Below are 19,051 nucleotides of genomic sequence, written 5' to 3'. Positions count from 1 at the left end.
AGACTCTTGAGTTTGCAGATTTGGGGACATGTGTATGCGTGTGTGTGACAGTTGAGATTAAACAGATTCAAATGTGTCTGGGTGGGTGAGATCAGCAATTCACCTAGGCTTCTCTTTGCGTGGATAGACTTGTTTGGAGGAAAGGGGCTTGCCAAGGAGATGTTACTGTATGGTTCCTGGAGAGCTGAGGATGGAGAGAGGGGCAGTTGCACATGATGACATGGCATTGGGAATACAGTCTGACTCGATCGACTGTGTATGACCCTACAGAGAGAAAGGCTACAGTTAGAACTTAAGGAATTGTTCTCAAGAGTTTTTTTTGTTTTTTAAAGATTGGCACCTGAGCTAACAACTATTGCCAATCTTCTTCTTCTTTTTTTTTCCTGCTTTATCTTCCCAAACCCCCCGTACATAGTTGTATATCTTACTTGCAGGTCCTTCTAGTTGTGGGATGTGGGACACTGCCTCAACGTGGCCTGACGAGCAGTGCCATGTCCACGCCCAGGATCTGAACCCTGGGCCGCCACAGCGGAGCGCGCGAACTTAACCATTCGGCCACGGAGCCGGCCCCCATCAAGAGAAATTTTTGAAACAGGCATATAAGCTGAACTGCATGGGTCTCCAGGGGCCAAAGTGAATCAGAGTGGAGGATTTTAGTGTTCTCCCATCCTCCTTGTGAAGCATGGCATTGCTCTGGCAATGTGAAGGCCAGGTGTACCCAGAGGAACACTGAAAAAGCACTGAGGGAGAAGACTGAAACCATTCATCAAGAGAAGGGATGTAGGAGGGCTAACAGAATGTTGGAGGTAGAGAGTAGAGATAGCAAACTTGGAACATGTCTATTTTCAGGTTCCTGTGATATAGAAGTAGAGGTTTTAAAATATGGATCGGGGGCTTAGAATGAGGTGTGTTCAAGGCGTGGATTTTGACAGTCAGCATATTGGTGCCAATTGAGTTCATGGATGTGGATGAGATCATCTTAGGGGAGGATGTGGGATAATAAGACAAAGCCTTGGAGACAGACAGGCAATACTGGAAAATATGGGTAAGTTGTCAAAGTTTGGAAGAGAGTTGGAACAAAGTGATATGTTGGCTGCTAAGGGAGAAATGAGCTTTTATATCTTTGTAAAGCTTGTTCCGTGCTGTATAATACCTGTTGCATAGCTTTAGAAGGGTTTAATGATCTAGTCATTAAAATAATTTCTTCTCGGAAATCAGCCACTCTTGATGCTGATCCTCTTAACAATCCGGAAAGAAGTTACCAAGCATTTCCTCTTGTGTAATTAAACAATCATTACTTGCTAATTTAAGAAAGAACTTTAATTCTTAATTTACTCTTATGTAAAAGATAGCTTATGCAATGGCTTTGAGCCAAAATATCAGTGAATATTTCTTTGTCAATTAATGAAAATAGAACACAGAATAAAAGCATCTCATTAAACCATGTTCATATGTTTTGCAGCTTCTGAAATCACAAATGTCAAATTAATTGAAAGAAGTGTCTTTAAGCTGTTGGTTTTAAGCAGAGACCTAATCAAGTCAGCCAACAATAATTCTCTAGGCTGGCAATTAATGAATTTAATATTTTATGTAGTGTTGAATAATTCCTTTTATGCTTGATGGATCCATAAATAATTATCTAGGATTTGAAAAATATGCAATATTTTCAAATATCTCTAGAAGTTAATCACCTGAATCTAGACTAATATACTGGAGGAATCTAAAATTCATTAAGGAGAAATCATTTCTATCAGAACTCCACTTTTGAGCTCTTTTCTCCTCTTCAGAGGTCCATAGTATTTTTTCCCAGAGACTTTGGTGCTGCCCTGAGCAGCTATTTACATCTTCAGGGCCTTCAGAAGAACCATCTTATCTGAATAGTAGCCTGTGAGGACACTTACGGGGATAAGAAATAAATTATGTCTTTATTCCTTCTGCTTTGTAGAACTGCTCGTTAAATCTATTGATAAAAGAATTAGAAGTTGTTTTACTGTCTTCTTTTGGGAGGTAAGAGACATATTGTTTAAATATGACATGAGGTTGGGTGAGGAATGCTTCTGGAAGGTTCCTGGCAAATACACACAGATTTATGTGTGACATCTAATGTTAGCAAAAGAAGAATTTGGAAGAGTTGTGAGGAGAATATTAGATTTTATTGAGAAAGATACCTGGAACACTCTAAGCAGAGCTTAGGAAGCAGAAAAAATAGAACTATCCCAACTGTCACGTGAATAATACTTTGCTGAAATCCGGGACAGAAAAGTGATTTTCAAAAAAGTTATATGGATTTTGCACTGGAAATATTTATTTATTTTAAAAAAGTGAATTTCTGATTCTAATGACTTAAATCTTACTGAGTGACCCTGCTAACTAAACCTAAAGATCATTTGGAGGCTTTTTCCTAAGAGAATTTAAACTTTAAAATTCTTCAGTTTACTTTTCCTGTTTCTCCACAAAGGTCTATTGGATTTTTCAGAATAATACAGATTATACCAAACATGCTCAAACATATAGAAGTAGGAAAGTCTGATCTTAGATAATTTTTAAAATAAAAACAGCAGGCAAAATTCCCTTACCTTTTGAAATGTATAGTTCAAATTGGCTGAATTTACCAAGTCCAACATCAGAGGTATCCTCACAGAGAGGCAGCGTAATGTAGACTAAAGAGCACAGATTCCCGTTTCGTGCCTCCTCTGCCCATTGACAGCTGTGCACTCTTTGACAAGTCACTTAACTGCTCTGAATTTTAGTTTGGAATCTATGAAATAAAAGGAGTGTAATGAGGACCAAGTGAGAATGTTTTGTAAACTATAAAATTTAAGTTCAAAGCTATACAGTTGAAATGTTTGTTATCATTAGCGATATAGTCAGAAAACAATAGTTTCATTTATAGCTCATGTGGATATTCTTAGTGTTGTGGTCTGTGCTTACTCTCAAAGAACTTAATGGATTAATAAACTTGCAAAAGTGAAAACAAAACCCCTGTTGGTTATTGGCTATAAAACAGATGTGTATATGTGTGTGAATGTATATGCATGCAGACATACGTACATACATATATGTGTGTGTGTGCGTATATGTGTATGATCTATTAATTACAGTAGGCTAAGCTGCTGTAACAAATAAACATCAAAACAGTGGTTAAATAACAGTCCTAAGTAAAGTGTTTCATTTAGCTCCTTCCAGTCAATCAGGAACGGAGCTGACAAGGCCACTGTAGCTGTAAGGAAAAGAGCATCTAATCCGAGTCTACTGATTTCCACTCAACCAAGTGAGGTGGAATTTGCAGACGTTGCTTCCACCCATACTCCACAAGCAAGAGCTTGGACACGTGGCCACATAGAACTGCAAGGGAGCCTGGGGATACACAAAGTCTAGCTTGACCTCCGCATCCCCCTAGAACTTTATTACCATCAGAGGAACAACTGACTTTGGTGGACAGCTAGCATGTCCACCATGGTGGGCACTACTTTTTCCTTATTTCTCTTTCAATGGAATACCTAGTACATTGAATGACTTACATATTTAATAAGCTACCATGTAAATAGTACATTTGTGTCTGGTGCATAGTGAATACTCAAGTGCTAGCTGCTATTATTACACAAATATTTCATTTAATAATAACAACCAAGAATCTTGTATTCTTGGTACAAGGCTTAGTATGTGAAAATATAAGAACACATTCCTGTCTTTGATATGTGACAAGTTTCCTGTAGTCATTAAACATTTAAAAATCATGTAGATAAAAGGGTTCTGGATGTACTAGATGTGAATACTGCATATATAAGCTCGCTTAATGCTATGTGTTATGAAAAATTGATGATGTAAGGATGCGGCTTCAGAAATAAGAGGGAAATAGAACTTCTTGTTTTCAAAGCATTCTATCTCTATGGATTTGTTAGTCATGAAAAAACTTTGACATATATAATGTTTTATGGCAAATGCTCCCAAATTAACAAATTCATCATCATCTAATAAGTTTCGTGAATTATGAATTAGCTCATAAGACATTTCACTCCCCCCAAATTAAATTGCACTGGAGACTAGAATTTGAAGGGTTTAAAAAAATCCTTCCTTTTAAATGAGCCCTTCAATTTCAAGATTAAGCAAGATTAAGTACGAGGATTTTTGTAATGCAAAAAATGTACTTAATGACATATCCTGGGAAAACCCTGCCTGTGCTGTCCTGTGGCCTGGAATGTTGTGGAGCCTGGTGCTCTATATACTGCCTGGGCTCAGAAATCTAAAGCTAGTCTTGGCTTTGCCATACATTGTATTTCCCTTAGTGTATGTGTGTGTGTGTGTGTGTGTGTGTGTGTGTGTGTGTGTGTGTGTGTTCTAACTCTAGGAAGTAAAGGGAAAATAACACATCAACTTAAATCACTATTGCATCCATTAATAATTGTACATTTAGTGAAAAATAGATTTCACTACTATATGCTCTACTACTAGCCAAGTCAATCAAATGAAAGCAAATTTGCACCCACCAACCCAACCTCAAATTCAGCTCACGTACTTTAGAAATGTTTCTGTCATAAGCATATAGCACAGGGAAGATAGAAAGAGATCTAACGTGCTTTAGTAATGTGCAAACATGAGGGCTGGTTCATCTCATAAGAACAGCTTTCTCACCATGCTATAGAAGGATCCCTTCTTGTCTGTCATGGCATAGGGAGAGCTCAGTGCCACCTGAGTCTACCTGTCGCTTTATAATGGTGTGTAACTGAAAATGTGCTGTGTACCTACTGTGTCATCATAAATGTATCTAGTAAACTATAAAAAAAATAGAGTGACACTAACATGAGTTTTGAAGTTAAACAGACCCAAAGTCAAATCTGGCTCCATCACATACTAACTATACAATACTCCGTTACCTTCTCTGAACACAAGTTTTCTCATCTATATAATAATTCCTACCTCATAGGGCTGATGTGAAGATGAAAGGGAAGAAGACAAACTCTGAAAAACATCTAGTACACAGAAGAGAACAGTACTAGAGTAATAGTGAAATCTTCAGGCAGGAATTTAGGATAAGGTATTTATAGTATTTTTTTTAAGATTCCAGCCTCTATTTTTTGCTTACTTCTATTGATCTATGTTGCTTATTTTTGTTTTCCATAATACTATAAATGGAAAGTGGCAGCACTTCCTGGTATCAGAAGCAATGTCCTGGATTAGTCTGTTTTAGCCCTTGCCCTGTCCTCTGTGCTGTTCTGGTGGGAGGGATTTTAAAGGCTCTGGTTTCAGGTGAGAACAAGAACATGCAATAACTAAATTCTCACACCGATTTCTCTTTCTAACTAAACAGTCTCATTGCACAAGAATGGCCTGCCCTAGGATGAAAGTCAGCTTTGTCAGCTGATCAGGGAATCTGTCCTCCTTTTTCACTTTGCCCCATCATTTTGATCACTCAGTACTGTAACCCATTTGTCACATGGAGGGTGCAAGATATTGTTGCCCAAGGATGTTGGTCCTCACACCCGTGTTACATGTCAGCTTCCATGCATCAGAGATGCAACTCTGTCTAAGCCAGGACACTTGGAGGACGAGTGTGACAAAATACTGTCTAAAATGTAGTATTAGAAGTTCAGTTTCCCTGCCTATCATGCTACTATTAATTTTTATAAAATTATGGTAGAGAAATATATTGTTTGATAAAACACCAAGAACTGGTGTGCCTGGGCATCTCAAATAGAATGTGGGCAGAAGAAAACTGTATTTCCCCACCCACCACAAGTTTACTTCTTCTAGGCTTCCCCATTTCCATACTGGCGTTATCATCCACCCAATACAGTCTCACGCCACATAACGAGAGTTCCGTCAATGATGGACTGCATATGTGATGGCGGTCCCACAAAATTAGAACCATACAGCCTAGGTGTGTAGGAGGTGATACCATCTAGGTTTGACTAAGTATATGCTATGATGTTCGCATAATTACAAAATTGCCTAAGGACACATTTCTCAGAACGTATCCCCACCATTAAGCAATGCATGACTGTAGTTGTTCAAGCCAAATATCTAGGAGTTAGCCTTGCTCCCCACATTTGCTCCGTCAGCCAGTTACGATTCACGCTATGTTCGAAACATATACCAAATCTGTCTTTTCTCTTTCTCCTCACATCTTAGTCCAAGCCAGCAGCACCTCTCTTTGGAATCCTTCCTTGGGTGGTTTCTTCCCAACAACTCACCCTCTATGGAGCAGCTAGAGCAATGTCTTAAAAATGTAAACAGGTTCATGTTGTTCTCCTGCTTAAAAACTCCTCAAAGCTCCCCGTCTCACTTAGAAGAACCCACTCTCCTTCCGGGGGCCTACACAGTCCTGCATGACCCACCTGCTTCTCCGCGCTCATCATCCCCTGACCTGTTCCCACTCCAGTTCACTGCGCTCCAGCCTCAGGCCAAACCTGTTTGCATCGGAAGCCTGTGCACTGAGCATTCCCTCTGCCGCAGACCTCTTCCTCCTGACTTCATTATATCATTTCTTTCTTGACATCCCAGTTTCAGCCTAAACGTCACCTCAGAGAGGCCTTCCTGGGGCTTTCTTTCACAGACTTTCCAGAGCATTCATCACCCTCTATCCCATCAGTCTCTAAGCTCCTTGAAAGGGACTCCACAAGTCCTCTCCATCCTGTGTTCACAGTCTCAGGACGGTGCCTGTCTACAATAGCTTTCACAAATATTTATTAAAAGACTTTTTTTTTTTTTTGCCTTTTAATTGAGTGGCACTCTTTGCAGTCTGCATCTTAAACATGACAAATTCACATTAGTTATATGAGGGCACTAAGTCATGATGGGTTGTGTCAATTTATTTCATGCGTTCAGATTTGATTACTTTATTTGAAGTTTGGTATAGCTGAAACATTCATGTTTTATAACCAAGAAGTAGATGAGGAGCCTGTAATAAACTATACACTGGCCCCTGCAAGCATGGACATGAAAAACAAAAAGATCAAAAATAAACAAGAAAGAGGGTACTGACACCTCATGCTGCACTAAAATGATATTCACGGTTATTTGAACTTTAGGTGAGGTATTCAGAGTCCAAGATAATTAGGGATTTTTCTATGGGTAGCTGGGATGCTATTTCTTTTGAACTACAAAGAATTTCGGAATTGTTATCAGATCACCCTTATCCCATTGGTTACTACAGGTGTAGCCCTAACTACTGCAGGTAGGAATAGTCGTAACTACTAGCAGAGGCAAAAGAATTGAGCTATGCCACTTTCTCGATCAGTAAGGGAGCCCTCGACATAAACCTTCTAGCCAAAGAACTACCACTGGAAGTCGTTGGGTTGAAATTAAATCAAGAGAAAGATCAGATTGTCGACTGTATTTGCTTTTACGGTTATTGGTCCTATTTTTCGATATGTATTTGCTGAGTTTTGTAGCATATTCTCTCTGCCTCTCTCTTCTCTTCCCGCTTTTCCTCTCCCCCTCCCCCATCTCCTTGCTCTCTCTCTTTCCTCCTCCTTTTTCTTCTTCTTCTCTCCCCTCTCTCTCTGTGTCTCTGTCTCTCTCTCTCTCTCACACACACACACATTCTTGTCCTTACGGGAAGAATTATATCCTTTGAGGTTTGCTTAAAAAAAATTGTCAGTTGTATCCGTATTAGAAAGAGATTAACAAAGTCTCTGCAGTCCGTTGCTGTTATTATACCTCACTCAATACACCTTTTAAACTCAAATTCCCCAATAATGTTCTAAAAATAAAACAGCACAAGCAATACATATCTTAGAAAGGAAGCTGACTTCGGTACCTTTGGAATTTCCTCACTTCCTTGCTGGGAGCTGGTCTCAGACGGCTCATGAAAGAATGAGTAAACAGATGAATTAATATCACTCCTAGGACCAGCGAGCAAGTGTATAAATGTCTTCGGGGAGGCAGGCCATTGCAACATTAGAAATATTAGCAAAAACAACATATGTGCGTTGGCCGTAACAAGAGTCATAGTTAATCCAGATAAAATTATTTTATTTTAAAATGTGGTAGCAAATCTTTACGATGTTAACGAAGAATACAAGGGACATGCACACTGAAGCTGAAACAACATGCATGGTCACTATTGTGTTGTTTTTGTCATATGGAAGAACTAAAATTCAGACATTTAAAAATGTCTGGCAATTGAGTTCTGAGTAGTGATATATTACTTTCTTTTTTCAAGTAAAAGAAACAAGCACTTGGACCTAGCATACATATGTAAGGAGCTTATTTACACGTTTACCTGGCACTTAGGAACTACTCACACGCATTAGCTAGTGTCATTATATGGTTTAAGGCGTTTCTTGTCTATTGTTCACGTTTCCCTGGCACTTGTTCATGCTATTAAAATACAATTTGGGTGAGCTCCTGGGGCATGCAGCTTCTGAAGGTGGCTATCTATCCAGGAGATAGCTTAAGCTCTGACAAACTGTAGTTGAGCATGCTCTTAATTTCGGTAATGTACTAGGTGTGTATAGAATAAAGAATTAGATGCTGTCCCTGTGCCCTTGGACTCCCAATAAGAGCACCAGATCAGTGATTTCCAGAAAATAAACAGCACAAACCTTTAGAGAAATCTTTTTTGATTCTTTGCTGATTTGTGCCGTTAGGGATGTTCTGTTATGGTCAGAGATAAACTGAAAAGGGTACCAGTCTGTCCCGGAGCAATGAGAAAGGAGTCGGCCTGGAGAGCAGGCCAGTGTGGAGCCCAGAAGCCATTGATTGGTAGCTTCCACAGATTGCATGAGGTAATCCTTTCGGTGGAAGTGGTGATACAAACTCTGCTTCTTTTGTGACTGAGGTTTTCAAGCTGGCTTCATTCACTTCTAGAGAGGACATGCTTTGTGCTGTCCCTACATGAGAAAGTTTTAAGACATGGAGAAAATCAGTGACTTTCAGACTCGCAGTTTCTGAGTAGCATCCTTCTATTTGTGTGGGGATTGATGTTGCTAACACTGACGCATTCAATCGGTAGGAACTCATCGTTTCTATTTTTAAGTGATTACCCGTGATCATCAATATTTGTGATGGATGCAATCATGCAGACTGCAGGTTCATGATTCTCAGTGATTGTTAACATTGGCCGAGTAGTATAAAACATCTGAAATCCCCTATATGAAGCCAAAGATAACATCAGGCTTGGTGAGGGAGAAATCCTTTAAGTTGAATTTTTAAAATATTTGGAGTCTGTGAATTTTTCCGTTCCCATATTCGAACAGAAAGTGAGCCCATCTGATAATTCGACTGGCGTGATGTATGAGCCCCTTGCTTAACTATTGTAAGACCTATCCCAAGGAGGCAGGTGAAAGATGAGATAATTACTCTTAGGGTGCCAACAGGAAAAATAGCTTACCTTTGATATTTTTCAGCTTTTCAAAAGAGAGCAGAGGTGAGGTTATAAAAAGAGAATCCCATCTCATCTCTTTCTCCCTCAGCCTCCATCCTACAACTGTGTTAGTGCCAAGATGCCTCTGGAGGATTTGCACAGCTAACTGAGGATGTGCCATTGGACTGAAGAGAGGCCCCCAGGAGTTCAGGTCAGCTCATGTAGGGGTATTTGTAATTAAAATTTCTCAAAGGTTTACTTTGTAGTTCTAGTTTCCCCCTTTCAATTGTATTTATAAGGACGTTCATCACAATGTTTCCTGTATTGAAAAGAAATAAAAATATAGAGATTTGTTCTGAGTTGCATTGGTGTTTGTATTTTCAAAGTGAGGGAGGTAAATAAGCCTTATTATTTCTGTTTTGATAGAAGCCGAGGGAAAAGGAATTATAGTCCAGTGGCTATAGCATTGAGCCACTGTGGAATGAAGTTTGCAGAACTGAAAAGCTGTTGCTAATAATCTTCCTTTCTACTCAGAAGAACCTGAACAAATGAAAAAGCAAAACCGAAAATTATTAAAAAGGAAAAAAAAGAAAGTAATAGAGACACATAGTCAAGTTAAAATAAGTCATTTAAGTAATATAAAAATGCACATCTAATTGTGAAGTCTGTTTTATTTGCCTTTTCAATGACACCTGGATATTTAGAAGATATTTTGAATGTTTCTTGAAAGTTTCTTGTGATATTCTAAGGAGAGTAAAATTTTGTCTGCTATTTCACCATTAAAAAAAATTGGAGGGCCAGCCCGGTGGTGCAGTGGTTAAGTTCGCACGTTCCACTTCAGTGGCCGGGGGTTCACTGGTTCGGATCCTGGGTGTGGACTTATGCACTGCTGATCAAGCCATACTGTGGTAGGCGTCCCACATATAAAGTAGAGGAAGATGGGCTTGGATGTTAGCTCAGGGCCAGTCTTCCTCAGCAAAAAGGGGAGAGTTGGCGGCAGATGTTAGCTCAGGGCTAATCTTCTTCTTCTTCAAAAAATCTATAAAAAAAAAAATTGAGCTGTTTCAGGGAATGAAAGGGTTATCAGCCTTTTATTTGTGTGGGGAATTCTTCTTTTTTACTTTCCAGTTACTAATTTGCAGTATGTTTTGTGAAAAATTACTGTTCCTAGTCACTTAGAAATGACAGGGCTCGTCTCAAGACTTCCTCCATGCACTGCGCTCTTTATGTTACACTGACATTAATAATTGTGTCCATGTGTTTTATTAAGTGGTATGGTTCTGGAGGCTCTTGGTGTGTTTGTAACTGACATGCAAGAAAAAACTGGTTTTTCTTTATCATTTTGTGGATGATAAGGCTGAGCACAGGTGTAAATATTATTTTTGAGGCAAAATATCGTATGTGCAGAACTTGGAGTTCTAATTCCACCTCCATTAATCATTAGCGCACTCACATACACGCAAAGTCAGATTTTTATCAGCATGTGTAATGCTTCTTGGTTAGTCAAACTGTATGGTTTTAAAAATTGCCACACCTGATGATCTTTTACATGATACAGAGGCCAACTAAGACTAAATACAAAAGAGCTTATAATATATTGGACTCTGGGCCTGTACCCAGATGCTATGACACGTTCTTCAGTCTGATTAATGATTTTGCAAATATGGGTATGATTTGGAGTTTTCGACTGCACACTTTTTCAATGTTGTTGTGTAATTGTCACTGGTAAGACTGGGCGGGAAAATAAGAGCCTCTTACTTTATGATCAGTGATTGTTTCTTCACAGAACTTTAGCTTGCAATAGGTTGCTGAATATTTAATTTTTATAATTTGAAAATTCCGATTCCTGTTTACTCTCCATACAAATATTGTAGACATTTTGACTGCTTTGTGGTTTTTCCTGGAAGTATGGCTCAGATTTTTCCTGGAAGTGAGGTCTATCACCTCGATGAGCCCTTTCTTAATAAAGTACATATGTTGTATATTACCTTTTTATTTCATGCAAAGCTTGGACTGGTTATGAAAATCACTTGCAGAGAACGCTTGCCCCATGACTGGGTTTTGGAATTAAATTCCTCGGAGGAAAAAGCAAGGCCACGTGATTTACTAATCTTGAGGAATCCTTTTAGGCAGTGTTAAAATAGAGCAAAAACAGCCATCTAAAGTAAATTGTATGTAGCATTCAACTATGTATGTGCAAGACTTCATATTGTTAAAGTAGTAAAATTGATGATTTAGAGAAATATAGGCAACAGAAACTGGACTCGTAGTTCATAAGATGGTGCAAATTGAATAGGAGACTTGCAATGAGGATTGTCAGTGGTCTCCCACAGAGATAGTTGTTTGAAATTCTGTGAATTCTATGGAAACCATGCATACTTGAAAGGTGTAATTTTCCACCATTTTGTTTCAGGTTTGCAGATGGATTAATATTTAGTGAACTAATATGTATCTTAATATCACTTATTAAGGTATACAATTCAGGCATATGTCAGTTTTTTCCTAAAATTATACGGTATGTGAAACAAATGGAAAACTTAATGATTACATTGAACAGAAACAGAAAATTTATTCGGATAATTATTTTAGGGTTTTTCATTCTCTCTGCTGAATCCACCAGAGGCAAATTTGAAAACCAAAGTCCAACAGATTTGGGTGATGTATATTTTCCCTTTTATTCTCCTTTTATTGTTTTTGGCTCCTGAGCTAGCCCTGGGTTCCCTCTTAATGTTGTACTTGGAATTTGTCTCTAAGAAAGCATAGGCAAGTTTATTGTCTGACAGCTACAGTTCTTTAAGTTGACACACAATTTTTTTTTGTCTGTGTACAATGATACAGCATGGCAACATGATCTCTGTCTCTGTGTTCCAAAAGCCCACAGAATAAAAGTGTCTTAAAATTTAAGGTTTAATTGAAAAAATAATAGTGTTTTCAACTGTTAGGTAAAGTTTTTAGTAAATTTTAAAAAGATCATGAACTTTGAGCTCAGCCTCAGATTCAAAAACCCCAACTCTGACACTGTATTAGCTGTTTGACTTTTGGCAAGTTTAAAAAATTGTCTCTGACCTTCAGTTTCCTGATCTCTGCAATGGTCATGCCACATAAATCACACAGCTGTTGTAAGGAGTGTGTTAATGTGTGTGAAGCACCTCACACTCTTTCAGGAACAGAGGAAGGTGAGCAACAAATACTCGCTCTCATTATTGTTTGTCTGCTGAGTAGCTTCCCTTGCCCTTAAACGTGAGGATCATCTGATCTATTTCCTGCGTGTGTCCAGCCACCTTTCCTAGGTGTGACAACCAAACACTATTGGCTTTCTTTGTATTTGGATTCATTTCTGGGAATATCTATATCATTAACGATGATTAAATTTTGTTCTTAAGGTTTTTGATGACAGGAAATCTACGTTTTGTCTATCTCTATTAACTTTAATATTTAAGATATCAAAACACTTTATTTCTATTTGAATAATGAAGAATTTACTATATGAAAAACATTCATTGGTCAAATAGAGAGACAGAAATATATGACTTGGTTAACCATTAAGATGAGCACTTTGTTTCCTCTGTATCTGCCTTTCTATCAAAGGTGCCTTTCCTTCCTAGCTGCCTCCTGAATGGATTTCATTGTTGTAGAGAGATCCAAGAACATTGACTAAAGGCTAACCCAAACTATATTTGGAATACGTAGTTCTGTTTCCTCACATAAACTTTTGCAGATAAGCAAATCAGAATTTTATGGTAAAGTTTGGCTCCTGAATTTATTCATAACACAAAATAAACACATAGCCCAATTATTATATCTGTTGGCTTAGATTAGCACTAGAAATCGCACAACTATTTCATGTTACGATTTTTGGAAAGCTTTAACAGTAAAAGATTGTAACCAATTTTACCTTCTACAAAGCAGCTATCATTTACAAGAAGGCTAAAACGACTAAATAATACTAAAAAAGAAACTAATCTTCTAACAGGAACAGATAAATGTACTCTGAAATCACAAAGAACAGTTTTAAATTTTCCATGTCAGGTTGAATTATTGGAAAACACTTGCATCATGAAAAAAGACAATTATCCTAAAGTGATAAAGTACCACAAACATAAACTTGGAGAAAGGAAAAAACCGAACGCATTGTCATTATTAAAGTTTTTATGGAAACAAGTATTTCCCTATTGTGACATGGTTTGGTGTTATAGATTTGGATTATTATTTCATAAAGCATCTAAAGGGTATGCAATGGAACTTAGCACATAGCTTGCAAAGTTATTATTAGTTCTGTATCACAAAATAAGTGCACCCCAATAAAAAGTTCTATTCTTTATTAGAAAAAAGTTCTATTACTTTATTTAGGAAGTCTATTTCCTCTTTGAAATTTTCTAAAATCATTTTTATATAATAGTAATTTAATTATAGCAGTTATTTGAAGCCTCCCATTTCGTGCTGTGCATGACGAAAAGAGGCTGTTAATAAAATCCTTCCCTTCTTCCCAACCCAGCCTCTCCTTGTAGGCAGCACAATTTTTCTGCTTAAGGACCATCATGGATCCAAGTCTTTAGGTCTGTGTGCTAGGCAGAGTAATGGCCCGCCAAAGATGTCTGTGTCCTGATACTCAGAACCTGTGAATATGCTATCTTATGTGGCTGTCTTAGTCAGTATGGGCTGCTATTACAGAATATCACATACTAGGGGACTTCTAAGCAACAGAAATTTATTTCTCACAGTTCTTGAGGCTGGAAGTCTGAGACCAGGTCGGGTTCTGGTGAGCATCCTATTCTGGGTTGCAGATGGCCATTTTCTCGTTATATCTGTACATGGTGGGCAGGGTGAGAGTGAGGTTTCTGGGGCCTCTTTTATAAGACACTAATCCCATCCATGAGGGCTCTACTCTCACGATCTCATTCCCTCTCAAAGGCCTCACCTCCTAATGCCATCACATTGCGGGGTAGGATTTCAACATATAAATTTTAGGAGGGCACAAACAGTCAAAAACAATAGCAAAAAGTGGTTGTGAAGGTATGATCGGGGTAAGGACATTGAGAGGGGGGATTTTACTGGATTATCTTGGTGGGCCCAACCTAATGACATGAGTCCTTAAGAGTGGCCCACCTTTCTCTGCTGGGTGGGAGAGATGAAACGGAAGAAGGAGGAGGAACCACTTGAAGTGTGAGAGGGGCTCGACCTGCTGTTGCTGGCTTTGAAGATAGAGGAAGGCATGTAGTGCCTTTAAGGGGATGTAGAAGCCTTTGAAAGCCAGGAAAGACCTTTAGCTTTCCCAGAAGGAAGATGGAGACCTTGAGGAACTGAATTTTGTCAACCAGCAAGAAATGATTTTCCCCTAGACCTCCAGAAAAGAACACAGCCTGCTAACACCTTGATTTTATTCTGGTGAGCTCCAGAACTGTAAGATGATAAATTTCTGTTGTCGTAAGCCACTATGTTTGTGGTAATTTGTTGTGGCAACAACAGAAAACTAGTACAGGTGAGCTCACCTCTCCCCATCATTCCAAGCACATCAAGACAAGGGGGCAGTGGGATTGGACCTGATTGGATTTAACTTCAGGATGGAAAGGGGCGAGTCAGCCTGGGACCCACACTGCTGAATCCCTGACCAGCCCTCCACCACAATTGCAGGGGCATGAGAAAAACTTGCAGATGCGACACTTTGATGTAATAATTCTTTTTGTCATTGTAAGTTTTGGCTCCAAACCCCTGGCCCTTGTAAGTTAGATTGGACTATGCATGGACTTCCAGTGTACTTTGTCTTTCTGATGCAAGGCCTAGGTTAAAAACAGTCCCATCATACTTGGCCCTTTGCCCCAGGCCTACAGTTTGAACTTGACCCTTGAGCTCTTCCTCCTCAGATGGTAAGATGAGGAGGGAAAGATGAACCCAAGGAAAAAGGCATCACATTTTGTCCTGAGACTTAGAGCAGAGATGGCCTAGCTGCTCACTCACAGGTGTCCTCAGAGTGGGAGAGAGACTCCCTAGCGAGGCTGTCCAGGGACTGACTGTCTGTCCACACCAACCATGTGGTAGCAAACACTTCAAAATAAGGCTGAGAGTCAAGAGGGCAATATTCTAAAAGAAGAAATTTCAAGTGTTCAAAGGATACTCCATGCACAGAAGAGAAAACCTTTAACTTCTTGTCAGGTCATACTGAAAAATCCTCTCCTATGCCAATATTATTTTTAATCTTATCTTCTATCAATGCTCCCCATCCGGATGCAAGAAGCTTGAGTTCCTCCTACAGGGCAAAGCGTGTTATTAACAGACTTAGCAAGCATTTTAAGATGATAGATTTGATCTTGAAAATAAGGATCTGACTGATTCTAAATAAAGTGGCCAACTAGGACAGTTTTATGGTCTATATCTCTTTTTTTCTGAGCTTCCCTTGGACAACTCTGGGCCATGTGTTTTCTACCCTTAAAATAAATAGCTTAATGTCATCATATTTACTAGAACGTAAGTTCCCTGTGGGCAAGGAGTTTTGTCACTTGTATCCAGTGATGTCTCCAAAAGCCAGAAAACTGTCTCATCTGATAGCTTGTAGGTGCTCAGTAAATATTTGCCAAATGGATAAATGATGCCTTCTTACTTTCTTGGGGCACCTTGTAGCTTTCCCTAGTCCTATGGTGCCTCCAGTTTCCAAAGTTAATTCTTGTACCTCATGACGTGAGTAACCTCATAGTGACAATCTGATTTAATTATATTAAAAGGTTATGCTAAAAATGTAACATTTTTTTCTCCCTCACATCTTGTGACTGCCCTTCCCTCACCCCACTGTAGGATGTATTTAGTACTTATAACATCCCTAGAGGCATCTGCCTAAAGGAACTTTTATTGGAGGGCTGCTCAGGGCAGAGGGCTGAGGACCAAACCGAAGGCCCACCCAAAGTGGACAGTTTAGACGAAAGGGCTGCGCCTTCAGTGAAGGAGTAAACCAGTGAGAACGCATCGTGCAGAGAGACCAGGCAAGAAAATATGCTTCTCTTGACATTATTGTTGGGTTTAGGAAAGAAAAGCACTCTTGAGAATTTGTAAGAACAATATGGCTCTCACATGAGTTTGAAATTTGTGTTCTTGCTGTTTCTGTGGTCCCTAAAAAACCTTAAACCAGAAGTTGATTTCAACAAGTCCTTCATTTCCTTTTTCCTGATGCTACTGGTAGAAGCAAAGCTAAATCTTCTCTAGAGGAAGCTTTCTTCTGTCTGTGCCTCCAGGAATTTCCTCAAACAAGGTAACAAAGAAAACGACCTCAGTTGAAACAAGGCCCCATGTGAGAGAACCAGCTGAAACAACGGGCAAGAGAATCAGGCCCAGTGGCAGATGTGCACTGCGATGGCCCCGTGATCCCTGCTTCCTGACAGTCACGCCCTTGTGTGGCCTCCTCACCGTGAGCGTGAGTGGGACCTGTGACTCCTAACCAGTGACTATGGCAAAGGTGATGGAGTGTCATTCCTGCGATTACGGTACATAATGTCATACTGCATATCTTGTTAGGAGATTCTCTTCCTTGATGACTTTGAAGAACCAAGCGACTATGTTGTGAGATGTCCTGAGGAGAAGACCGTGAGGCAAGAAGCTGAGGGCAGCCTCCAGCCAACTGCCAGCCAGAAAGTGAGACCCTCAGTCTGGAGACTGAGGGAACTGGGTGCTGCCAACAACCTGTGAGCTTGGAAGTGGAACCTTCCCCAGGTGGAGTCTCAGATGAGATAGCGGCCCTGGCTTGATTGCAGCTCTGTGAGACTCTGAGCCAAGGACCCAGCTGAGCCATGCCCAGACTCCTAAGCCACAGAAACTGTGAGATGATAAACGGGCGTTGTTTTAAGTTTCTAAGTTTGTGGTAATATTATTATGCAACAATAAATTACTAATCCTCAAAGACTTTGGATATTAGAATTATCAGACACAAAAAATATATAATAAGTATATTTAACATAGTTTGGAGAAATAAAAAATGAGATTAAAATATGAGCAAGAAACAAGACACTATGAAACTGATCAAACAGCTTTGAAAAGTAAATAGAACTTCTAAATGAAAAAGACAAAAATTGATGCTGAGAACTCAAGGGACAGCCTAAGCAATACACATAGCTGAAAATGGAATTGGTGGCCTATAAGCCAGAGCTGAAGAAATTACTCAGAATGAACTTACCTTGGCTCTTGCTGTTTGTGCCTCCTGGAATACTGTACTTCAGATGGTCACGTGGCTTGCTCCTTCACTTCTTTCAGGTTTCTCTTCAAATGACACCTTATCTGGGAGGGCTTCCCTGACCATCCACAATAAAAGAGCGCCTCCTGCACTTCCCCTATCTCTCACCATGCTTTCTTTGTCTTTGTAGTATTCATTACCCAGTGACATACTATTTTTTTAACGTTATTGCTTGTCTCCCTCTACCCCCGCACTGGACTGTTCTTCGTGTTTAGTGCAGCCAAACCGGAGCCTAAAATAATGCTTATCCCATAGTAGAAGCTCAGAAATTAATTCTTTTTTTTCCTTAAAGATTGCCACCTGAGCTAACGACTATTGCCAATCTTTTTTTTTTTTTATTATCCTCCCCAAAGCCTCCCAGTACATAGTTTTAGATTCTAGTTGTGAGTGCCTCTGGTTGTGCTATGTGGGACGCCACCTCAGCGTGGCCTGATGAGTGATGCTGTGTCTGCTCCTGGGATCCAAACTGGCCAAACCCTGGGCTGCCAAAGCAGAGCAGGTGAACTTAACCACTTGGCCTCCGGCTGGCACCTCAGTAAGTAATTCTGGAATGAATGATGAAAGGGGCACAGAGAAAAAGAGACGAGCACACATGGAAGGGAGGCCAGGAGATGAACACTTACGTCTATCGGACACACTGTTACTGCAGTTTCTTCCTTCCTTCCATCTGCTTTGCCTCCCTAGTGCCTCCCTAGTGTGTAGGCCTCCAGGGAGAGGCTTTGCCAGCATTACTCACCACTGCACTCCCGGTGGGTGCCTGAGTCAGTGTCTGCACCTAGTGAGCACTTTCTGTATGTTGAGGAATAAAATCATAAATGAAAGGTTTAACATCTACCTAATCAGAGTTGTGGGAGGAGAGAGGAGAGAGAATGCGGGAGAGGTAAATTTTGACGAGCTAATGGCTTGGGATTTTTCAAAATTGATGAAAAAGATACTAATTCTTAGGTTTAGGAAAACCCAAGGAATCCCCAAGTAAGCAAAAGGAAATCTATGCCTGAGGCCCACCCCAGTGAGGGTGCTAAGATCTTACAATTGGCCCAATGAGGAGACAGATACTCTACAAAGGGAGGACACACAGGGTGGGATTTTCAGCAGCAAGAGTGGAATTCGGAGGACAGTGGAAGGATATCTTAATTTATTAAAAGCAAGCAATTGTCTAACATTAATTTTATATTCAGCAAATCAGTCTTTCAAGAATAAGGGCAGAACAAGATATTTTCAGACGAAGAGAGCTTGTCATCAACAGATCCTTCACTAAATGGAATTCTAAAGGATGTACTTAAGAGCGATTCCTTAAAGGAGATCTGAATGCAAGAAGGAATGGTGAACAAAGAAAATCAGAAACTTGTAGGTACAGCTAAACTGATACCCACTGCATGAATCAGTAACAATATTGTCTAATTAGTGTGGTTAAAATGAGAGAACTGAAATATTTGGCAACAGCACATAATTGAGGGTGGAGTATGACAAGAGTTAAAGTATCCTGAATTCCTTATATTTTTTGAAAGGAGGGTAATAATACTAATTAATTT

General features: G+C 39.6%; 1 protein-coding gene and 1 pseudogene across 2 annotated transcripts in view; both read left to right on the top strand.

The window, feature by feature from the left end:
* LOC139041543 (tigger transposable element-derived protein 1-like) overlaps positions 1–16,978 on the top strand; it is a 47,154-nt pseudogene extending 30,176 nt beyond the window's left edge.
* The window catches only part of TAFA2 (TAFA chemokine like family member 2), a 417,981-nt gene that overhangs the window by 109,559 nt on the left and 289,371 nt on the right, over positions 1–19,051 (top strand). The window contains exon 2 of one of the 2 annotated variants that reach the window (XM_070494900.1): positions 9,417–9,518. The exons of the other annotated variant lie outside the window; for it this stretch is intronic. The gene's annotated coding sequence lies outside the window, so the exon portion shown is untranslated. The remainder of the gene's footprint in view (positions 1–9,416; positions 9,519–19,051) is intronic. 2 annotated transcript variants of the gene reach the window in all.

Source organism: Equus asinus, chromosome 22 (genome assembly GCF_041296235.1).
Source record: "Equus asinus isolate D_3611 breed Donkey chromosome 22, EquAss-T2T_v2, whole genome shotgun sequence".
In the NCBI taxonomy this organism is placed as follows: Eukaryota; Metazoa; Chordata; class Mammalia; order Perissodactyla; family Equidae; genus Equus; species Equus asinus.
This window is presented reverse-complemented; position numbering and strand designations above follow the sequence as displayed.